This window comes from Alosa pseudoharengus, unplaced genomic scaffold (genome assembly GCF_046254945.1).
Source record: "Alosa pseudoharengus isolate Yale_2024_CS ecotype anadromous, Long Island Sound unplaced genomic scaffold, YU_APseudo_1.1 YU_APseudo_1.1_scf_24, whole genome shotgun sequence".
NCBI lineage: Eukaryota > Metazoa > Chordata > Actinopteri > Clupeiformes > Clupeidae > Alosa > Alosa pseudoharengus.
Window position 1 is genome coordinate 28,910,370 of NW_027468689.1, and position 10,155 is coordinate 28,920,524.

At 39.2% G+C, this 10,155-nt stretch overlaps 1 protein-coding gene and 1 long non-coding RNA gene across 2 annotated transcripts in view; one reads left to right on the forward strand and one right to left on the reverse strand.

Annotated features, from left to right (window-relative positions):
* Positions 1 to 10,155, forward strand: part of LOC143142662 (integrin beta-like protein C) — a 95,769-nt gene that overhangs the window by 21,684 nt on the left and 63,930 nt on the right. The window lies entirely within an intron of this gene.
* LOC143142050 (uncharacterized) lies at positions 7,039 to 8,302 on the reverse strand. The gene is made up of 3 exons (XR_012990868.1): positions 8,100 to 8,302; positions 7,576 to 7,679; positions 7,039 to 7,378 (listed from the first exon to the last, which is right to left on the reverse strand). It is a non-coding gene; the product is annotated as an uncharacterized LOC143142050 (long non-coding RNA).

Here is a 10,155-nt window from a genome sequence, read left to right on the forward strand (position 1 = left end):
ATGCCACGATAGCAGCTATTATACAGTATTTGCTTCAGTTTAATAAAGTGAAAATGTTAAATAACAAAATCCAAAAAGACTTTACCTCCAGAAACTCCAGGGTTGGTGCCAGTTCTGTAATTCCAGTGTTTCCCCTACAATGTATTGAGCAGCGATGCAGCGCCACTCCTAGAATTGCAAAAAAGTTGCCTAATTAAAAAAAAAAAAAACACAAGTAAACTTCGGGAACAGCTGCCATTCGTTCCTCTCCAGGTTTGATGTCAACAAATAATAGTAGGCTAACATTGAAGGCACAGTCAGGGATTCCACAGGAGATCACGTTTGTTTGTGTTTATGTTTAAGTTTATTGGCAGATGGAATTTTGTGCAAAAAAACGTAGCCTACATTATGTTAACCATGGAACCAAATTAAATATGCCAGCAAGGTAGCTCGCCCCTACCTTCAGTAGCCTATTCCCAGATAAATTCCACACATTGTTTCGTTTTTGTTTGTTCTATATATACAGTCAATGCTTTCAAGCCCTGTGTTGCTAACATACATAGACTGTGAAACTAAGGTCTAGCTTATTGGTGGGTTTAATTGAATTTGAGTAATAGGATATGCAACCATTTACATCTGGAGATAGTTTGTAATTCCTGTAGAGCTCACCAAAATGATCATTACAAGAGACTTATCTCTTACAATCCAAGATTGAGTTGATTGACATGGAAATGATATGGAAAACATAATTAATTTCATCCACATATCCTTATGCACCATGCGCAACAACGCAACGCAAAAGTTAGCGCAACAAAAGTTAGCTTAAAACCATGAGAATCAAGCAAGCCTTGGGTCGGGCCTTGTCACGGGCCGTCACGGCCTTAAGGAAATGGTATGCTCCTCCGTCACATTTGCGCCTGTCGAAGACGTGCGTTATTTTTGACGCGTACCGTACACGAGGCATACTCCAATTTCTGTTGTCCTGAATGCGCGCTATATGATTAAGGTTAGCGCCTGCGCACTACAAATTAACTGTGATACTCTGCCCCACCAACTGGGGGCGGTACGTCGAGCCTGAAAGTAGGACAGGCAAATTTCGAGATTTGAGTTCAGCATTGTTCAGGAGTAGGTGATAATGAGTGCACCTGGGAGAGGTAGCCTAGGCTACATTCCTTTTATTAGCCTACTATTATTATTATCATTATTGATAACACATTATATATGGAACAGGCGAGAATGCACCTCGATAAAGAAGTGTTACTGGGGAGTTTCGCGATTTGATTTCATTGTTCAGGAATAGGTGCTAGGCTACACTCATTTTTAAAAGATGCATTTAATCCAAAGTAATGTCAGCTCTCTATGCAGGGAGTAGGGCTGTCACTTTTTATTCGATATTCGAATATGCATTCGAACATGATGTGAAATATCCGTAGTCGAACTATAAATAATCTATTCGTTTTTTAGTGCCATGTGTAGTGCATTTTTACAGTCTATGATTAGTTTAAGAAACAGTCTTCGGATGGAAACTTTCCCATTTCAGCCCGCTTGTGTTCGCGCTCGCAAGCTGTGCTCGCTGACGTTTCCTTTTTCACATTTTCCTTATCTAGCCTACAGCAAGCGCACATATCAACAATAAAGTGTTCTCGTTGACTGAAATGGAGGGAAATCTGTGATTTTGTTTGATATTGACATGGCAACGAACCGCGAATGTAACAATATTGTGTGTGAGTCAAGTGAGATGGAAAGTTATATTAAATTACTCAGATAGACCTACATATTTGCCACGAAACCTTGTCATTTTGGGGTTTTTTCCTCTTTTGCCAACCCATTTCGTTCGAGAGCCCCAGCCATCCAGCAAAAGAGCCACTGGTGGCTCACGAGCCCCAGGTTCCCGACCCATGTCATAGCCTTTAGATAGATAGAGATAGATAGATAGATACTTTATTGGTCCCCAAGGGGAAATTCAAGAACAATTAAAGTGACAGGCACTCAATTCGGCCTGCACAGCACAGTGTAATGACATGAAAGAGAAGTCTATATAGTTTATACAGTGCTGTGCAAAAGTTAAGACCCGTGCTAAAATTGACTAAAAGGAGGAATAAAAATCATCTTTTGGAAATTGATCTTAATGCCTTAAATTTAAAAAATGAGGAAAAATCCAACCTTTAAGGACACACATTTTCTTTGTGAATGTATCATGTTTTTAGATTCCGCGACAACTTTGCTAAAAAATTGTGATGGAAGTTGCGGTGTGTAGGGAATTGCGGGAGAAAGGGAAAATTGCAAAAAGAGTTGATTTTTTTTATTGAGGGCGACTAAGGCTAGTAAGACCAAAATCACACTGATCATCTTGATATGCGTAAAGCCCTTGGTAGGATTAGCTATATTTCCCCCTCTGCTGGAGAAGTTGTGCATTATGATATTTCAAACTGTGGAAAAAAGTTACGATAAAGGACATGAATTTGTTTACAAGCTAGTGAAACGGTTAGCATAAGTTCGGCAGAACAATGTAGATGCTACAAGGTAAGAAACACGGTAGTCCCAACACGGTAGTCCCAATGTCGCAAGGTTGGTTTTCTGCTACGGCAGGGGTCGGGCAACCTTTTATCTCAAAAGGACCATTTCTTTGACCAGAAATAAAAATAAATCTGTCTGGAGCCGCAAAGATGTCGGAACCATTTAAAAGCAATCAGTTTAAACATCTCTATCTTCATTAGCCTCAGGCATATGGCATAATCGCCATACTCTGCATTGGGGGTGTAACGGTACATGTATTCGTATTGAACCAAAACGGTACGGGCGTCACGGTTCGGTGCATGACTTTACACGGAGAATACACCGTATAAAAATACATAAAACTTGTGTGCGGATTAATTAATGTAATGCGGAATTACTGTTAAGTAGGCCTACGAGAGTTCTTTAGCGACACCTAACGCTAATCTGTAGCCTCGCCTTAGCTCTGATTGGCGCCTATGTTATTTTTTTGTCAGGTCATCAGTGTAGTCAGTCAGTCAGAGATAGCAGCTCTAAGCGAGTGGTGGCGACCCACAAGAGTTAGAGGACCCCCTGGTCTTTTTATCGCAAGTTTGAGAACTTCAGTTACAGTAGTACAGGCGAGAGTGGTAGATAAGACGAAACTGTGTGTCGGCGTTGTTCAGCAGTTGTTGGGTATGTGAGTGGAAATATATCGAACATGCTACACATATTCTAAGCCATCACCCAGATGATGTAGGCTACCAATCACTAAAACGAGAAAAAAAACTTCCCCTGCATTTCACTAGCCTTTGGATACACATACAAATAGGGCCAAAACCTATGGCTTAAATTAAATGATTTCGTAATGACAGAAACCTATGTAAATCGCGTGGTAATTACCTTTATGTTAGGGTAACTTGTAACTTCTCACATGAGGAGCTGGCAGTGTTAAGTGCATAGACAGTAAAAGAAAGTGTCAACGCTAACCAGGCTAATAAACAAACCATGCTACGGTGAGTTAACGTCAAAGGGTAAAGTCATGTGACTTCTAGTTGTAGTCTGTTTATGAAATGAAAGGAGCAATTTCGTTTTTTTAAAAGAAGGCAAAATAGTGTGATATTTTCACAGTTAGTAGATTATTACTGTACACACACTGAAAAATATTGAGGCAAATTGTAGACCCTTCCATATACAACTAAAAACGGATGTTGAAGGTCTTTCTTAAGTGGATTTTTAAAAATCATTATTCTATGTAATTTGCACTTTCAGAAATAAGAGATGCTGTAGTAGGCCTATTTTCAGTTTTATAGCTGATTGTTTTATTTTGTTTACAAGTTACAGATGGAGTCTGGGTACTTATTGTTTACTGTTTACATCTTACACACTTCAGGCTGTTGCAGATAGCTCAGGAAAGAGACTGTATGACACTAGGTGGTACAGCCTGAGACATGCACAATAAAAAAAAAATGCTTTCTGCATTTTTGTTTTGCTTTTCCCTCCATTGTACCGAACTTGTACCGAACCGTGATGTCCGAACCGAGGTATGAACCGAACCGTGACTTCTACAGTTACACCCCTACTCAACATATGTGGTGTATTGTATAATACTTTCACTAACTGTTAATGTGTTGGGACAGCTTAAAGCTTAACAACTATATGAAATTGCTAGAAATATTTTATAACTTCCATTTTTAGAGAAAGCCAGGGAGCCACTTTTGAGAGAGGAACTAAAGGGCCGCATGTGGCCCTTGGGCCGCAGGTTGCCTATCCCTGTGCTGGGGGAGCGGAGAAAGTCACCATTTTCACTGGAACAGGTCATTTAACCATCCAAATGATTTCTAAACGGGTTTATTAAGTTGAAATAGTTGCCAAGTTCCTCTTTAAAAAAGGATAAGTAAAGATAAATGGTAAATTTGGCTGGGGTAATTCACAAAGCAGTATAACCTTTTGTAGAACTGTTCAAAAAGACAGCCAACCCCTAAAAAGATTGCATCATGCCATATGTTTCAATACATTTATATATTTTGTAATTCACATTAAGTTCATATCTTTTTAATAATTCATATTCTGTGACCTACATAATTATTAATAGTCAACTAAGTATTTAATATTAATTTCATATTGGTTTTAAACCATAAGTCTACACTTCTCTTTAATGTCATTACATTGTATTGGTGGTGCGTCAGTCTAATTGAGTGCCTGTCACTTTAAGGACGTGAGAGTAGCCTAATTAAATATCTGAGTGAATCTCACTGTTTTTGGGTAAGAGTGGAAATAACTTTTTGATTTTGGTAAGCATTACACAAACTAGACTCACAAGCAAACGTGATATGAGCTTGTGAGTCTAGTTTGTGTAACAAGGACATCTCCAGATGTAAAAGTTTGGCAATGGGTTGGATAGCCTACTCAAATGTAAGTAAACCAAGTAGTCCTATATGAACTTAGTTTCACAGCCTAGCAACACCAGGTTGAGTGTTGCAAATTAGCAGATCATTAATGTCATCAAAACGAAACGAAAAAGTCTCTGCCGGTCTCTCGTGTCTGCAAAAATGAGTTTGGCATCTGGCTCAATATTCTGCGCAAGGGACTGTGTAGGTGAAATTTCACAATGATTGGTCAAATTTGTGGACAAGTTGCGGTGTTTGGACAAAATTGCAAGGTCACACAGAATTTGAGGGGATTTGTTGAATTTGCATTAATTGTTGCGATCACAAAATCCTGGAGGGACTGTATAGCATAGATGGCCATTACATTATAATTAGATTAACTAGCTGAACAACACAGGTGACCATTTCATACTTTCTTATTGCATCATCATAACTATTCCACCTGTGTGTGTATGGTTAAAATTCTGAAGTGTAAAATAGTTTAGGCTACAGCCAAAATATTTACATCCATAGATTAAAAAAATAAGCCCCCTACCATGGCTTGATTACAACTTCAGGCACGTAACAGCACTGCTACTGGAAACATTTCTCAGTTGATGAATAATGTTAACCGTGACCGCGAGTAGGCCTAGTGTCCGCGAGACCCAGCTGTGTTCTTACATTATTAAGGCTCTTATGTTGCTGCTGATAACTTTGCCAACCAGCGGCATCTTTAGTAGCACCCCCTCCCCCCAGCAATCACCCCCAGCAATCAGTAGCCTACAAATAAGCATCGTATACAACAATTCAGCGAGATAGATTTGGCCAAACGTGGGCCCGGAGCGACCGCACCCCCCGGTCCGCTTATGAGGCTAGCCAGACCACGGAGGGGAGTCTCCGTTGTGTGTGTGTGTGTGTGAGAGAGAGAGAGAGAGCAGGGCAAGGAAAGGTGAGTTTTAGCCTAACTAACGACAATGGACGACAGAGTGGGCGATCTAGCCCTACTTGTCCTGTGAACTCCAAAGAGCTCCGCGATCTCCCTAATAGGAGAGGTAACCCTCTATTCCCTCCAGTGGTATCCACAGAAGGTCTCCCCACCGGCTAGCGCCCATTATATTAGCTGTAAGGCCTCAGAAATCTTTGAACGGACCAGGTTGACATCAAATCGGACAAGTAGGGCTAGATAGCCCACTCTGTCGTCCATTTTCAGTAATCTGTCCGCTGAGTCAGACTCGTTGACACGGTGGTGTTCTACATAATCAGCCAGAGACCTTAGTGCAGCTGCAAACTCCTCCATTGCAAGCGCTAACTGGGTAAGACGTAAACACAAAAAAGTGACGTAGCCTAGTTCCCGCCTTGACGAGTGACTTGACAGATTGCAATGCGTTTGGCAGATTGAATGGCCATTTGAATTTTGCAACACAAAGAGCGTGACTAAAGTGCAATGCAATCACAGGGGGCGCTATTTCTTTTCCATTTGAATAAAATGCCTCAAAACGATGGCAAAACGTTTTGCCCAAAATAATCCAAAATCTTTTCAGGCTGGCATTGACAGTTTTGCCAAATATGTTTTTAAAATGCAATCCTACATTGCACTTTAAATATTAAATTGCAAAAAGAATTGACAGTTAAATGATGAAACTGAATATTGAAAATTAAAATGCAAAATGATATTGCCATTTGAATTTTGAGACTGAAGTACCATGGCAAAATGGAATGCAATTCAATCCATGTTTATTCTATTTTTTAACCAAAATTATTGGAATTGATTTTAGGATTTTATTGTCACTTTGCAGATTAAAATACAATTTGTTGGATATTATTGCAAATTGCAATATTAAATTGCATAATGAATTGTCAATTGCATAATGTAATGTCTTTTTGAATTGCATATTGCAGATTGCATTCTCATTTGAATAAAGCTACTCATATGCTTCCATAAGAGAGAGAGACACGTGTGAAAGAACAATATGTGTTTGAGGGAGGTATGTATTAGAGAGAGAGAGAGAGAGAGAGAGAGAGAGAGAGAGAGAGAGAGAGGTGTGTGTGTGTGGGGGGGAGGGTTGAGAAAAAGAGAGAGAGAGAGACAGAGAGAGAGAGAAATGTTTAAGGGGCGAGTGACATTGTATAACATTTTCAATTCAGGTATCGATATTTTCATTGTTTGACAGAATAAACATCACAATGGCTAATGCTAGGAAGACACTGTAGTCTCAGCTTCTCTGTGATAGCCTATGCTTGAACATTTACAAGATGTATACAATGTAAACCTCCGACAGAGAGTGTACATGCACCCATCTAGGTAGCACATGAAATCTCCTACAGTAACAAAACAACCCTTTACATACACTATATTGCCAAAAGTATTGGGTCACCTGCCTTGATTCGCATATGCCTCAACCCTATAGAGCACCTTTGGGATGAATTAGAGTGGAGACTGAGAGCCAGGCCTTCTCGTCCAACATCAGTGTGACCTCACAAATGCGCTTCTGGAAGAATGGAAGAGTTGAAGCTGCTATAGCTGCAAATAGTGGACCGACGTCATATTACAGTAAACCCTATGGATTAAGAATGGGATGTCACTTAAATTCATATGCGAGTCAAGGCAGGTGACCCAATACTTTTGGCAATATGTATAAAGAGATTACAGAAATTAATTCAAAAGATTAGGGGCAATGTAACACATCACACATGTCAAGTTGCAATATATTATATATACCGGTATATGTTGCAAACAGAAATGTGCTAAACCCACCTTCAGAATCTAGTTCCACAGGGATCTTGATGCCCACGAACCCCCAGCAACTCCTCTGTAAGGCAGAAGGCTTTCTTTACTTCTTCATCTTAAAAGTAAAGGCTCTGAAATTGCATTAATCAAGAAAATAGCTACAAGTTAGGTAATTATCACACTCACTTGTCACGTTGCCAAATGAGAGACTATGGCCGTTTTCTTCCAAACCTCCATTATGCTTAACTGCTAATGTTATGTGGAAGATAGCCATTAGCCACTAACATCACGGTTAAACATTGACATTACACATAGCTCTAGCTAGATCTTACTATATTAATAGTAAGTTATTTGTAGCATGAAGGGACAAAAAGGTGCCGAATTATTTCTAAACTAGGTCTACGTTCACCCTAGCTCCTCAGCAAAGCTCTGGTTAACTAGCTAGCTAGCTAACGTTAGCAGATAGCTAATGTTAGCCATGAAGATGGTGGTTCATATTTTCTATTATTATTAGCTAACGTTACAAACGTAAAAAGACAAACTACACTTACCCTTCAATCTCGTGTGACTGGTTATCCAATGTAATCTCTCTTCACCTCCTCTGTCAACTCAGCTTTGAAAAATAAGTCCAACCTTGGAGGATGGATCTAACCAGTGTCTTCTTCAAAGAATCTTTCATTCAACGTCTCCCTTGGTTGTCTGATGACAGCGTCAAGTTTTTGGCGCCAAAAGCAGCTGACACGTTAGAACTAAGGAAGCTAAAATAGTTTAATTGGCAACTATAGTTATAAAAAAGTAGGCCTATCTACATTTAATTATTTAGGCTAATATTTGATAGGCATAAATTAACCTAATGACATGTTTAGAAGCCTACATTCTGAGGCTCTAGTTTGTAAATTTATTTATAGCACATTTGATTAGATTAGATTAAACTTTGTCAATGTGCAGAGTACAAAGCAGGGCTGCCAACTTTTCAAAAAACCTTGGAGTGAGATTTGGTGGGGCCAACCAAAATTTTGCTGCGGAAATTTTTGTTTGGGTCATTCAGCATTATACTGTACAGTAAAAAAAACGTACTGGGCCCACATGTATTAAAGGCTCCCCACTAATTGTCGCATATGTGGAAGGGGGGTTTGGGGTAACCTGACTCTCGCCAAATGAATGATCATCAAATACCTCCCCAGATTTCAGTGCCTATCAGTCCCAACATTTAACAATATAATCAAACAGTCCAAAAGTAAATTAAATATCAAACTAAACCGTGAATCCAATGAAAATGACAATGAAGCACTAAACAGATGCTGAAAACAGCACTGGTATTTCGCACAGCAAAAATGGGGTCCAAACTAATGTGTGTTCAATGTTTTGTAAGAATTTAAGAAATGTTTGTATATTTTAACTTTTAAATGCATCAATCAGGTGCACTTTCAAAATAAATTCAGAGGTCAGACTTGCTTATTTTTATGGAAATATTTGTGCTGTAGCCTAAGCTATTTTGCACTTCAGAATTATAACCATGCACACACAGGTGGAATAGTTAAGGTGATATTGCAATAAGTTCACAACCACAAAAACATATGCTACATTTCACAGTTCAGAAATGTTCAAAAATGTGTGTACATTTCAGCACTCCATGAAATTATGCAGAAGTGGTCACCTGTGTTATTCAGCTAGTTAATTTAAGATAATATATATTGGTCATTGTAATGGCCATAGCCTATAGCCTACATGCTATTCCTTTTTCAGGATGTACCCATATCTGCATGATGTGAATGTTTGCATATGGCTTATGTCAGGCTTTATATCAATATTTGTGTCTCGTTATTTGATTTTCTTCATATTTTTGCATTAATGTCACTAGGAAGCATGCCAATATAAATATATTAATTTATCTGTAATGGAATTGGCTGGAACCTGACAATATAAGAACCATGATAGTGGGATAATCTATGGCTGAGCAATTTACAAAAATGTATGTAGGCCTACTGACAAATAGTTTACATTAGAATACATTATAATTTCGCCACAATGAGGCTATGTAGAAATGTGTTGCAATTTCAAAACCGGATTACTCAGGAACCACTTATTGCACAGAGGCATGGTTTATATCCTCGTATTCGGTACGGTTTGCTGTTTATTGTGATATTGGGTTTGCCACGTGTTGTGTGAAGGGTTAGTGAAATAATAAACCGAGAGTAATGGGTGTGCACTGTGTGCAAAATGCAAATATGATTAGCCTAAATTGCACGTCGGTTCAATGTTAATTTTCTCGCGAACCATTTATCACAACTTGGCGCTAATATCATTGGAAAGCGTAAATTCCGCACGTTCACCTGATGTGTGATATCATATGTATAAGTTAAGTTTAGTTGAACCTCATCTGCCAGGTACTTGACCTACCAGGTTGACACTTCAGCGTGAAAAATACTCAATAATACTCAAAGCATACCTGAAGTCGGGGAAATGCGAGGGGAATGCGCCTGAGACGGTTTCTGAAGTAGCATCGCAAATGAGAGAAAATTTAGAAAATTCCACAGACAGGGGGTGCTCTTGAACCCTCTCACCGTCTCTGAAAGCATAACCGTGGCTCAACAGGTAGATCTATAG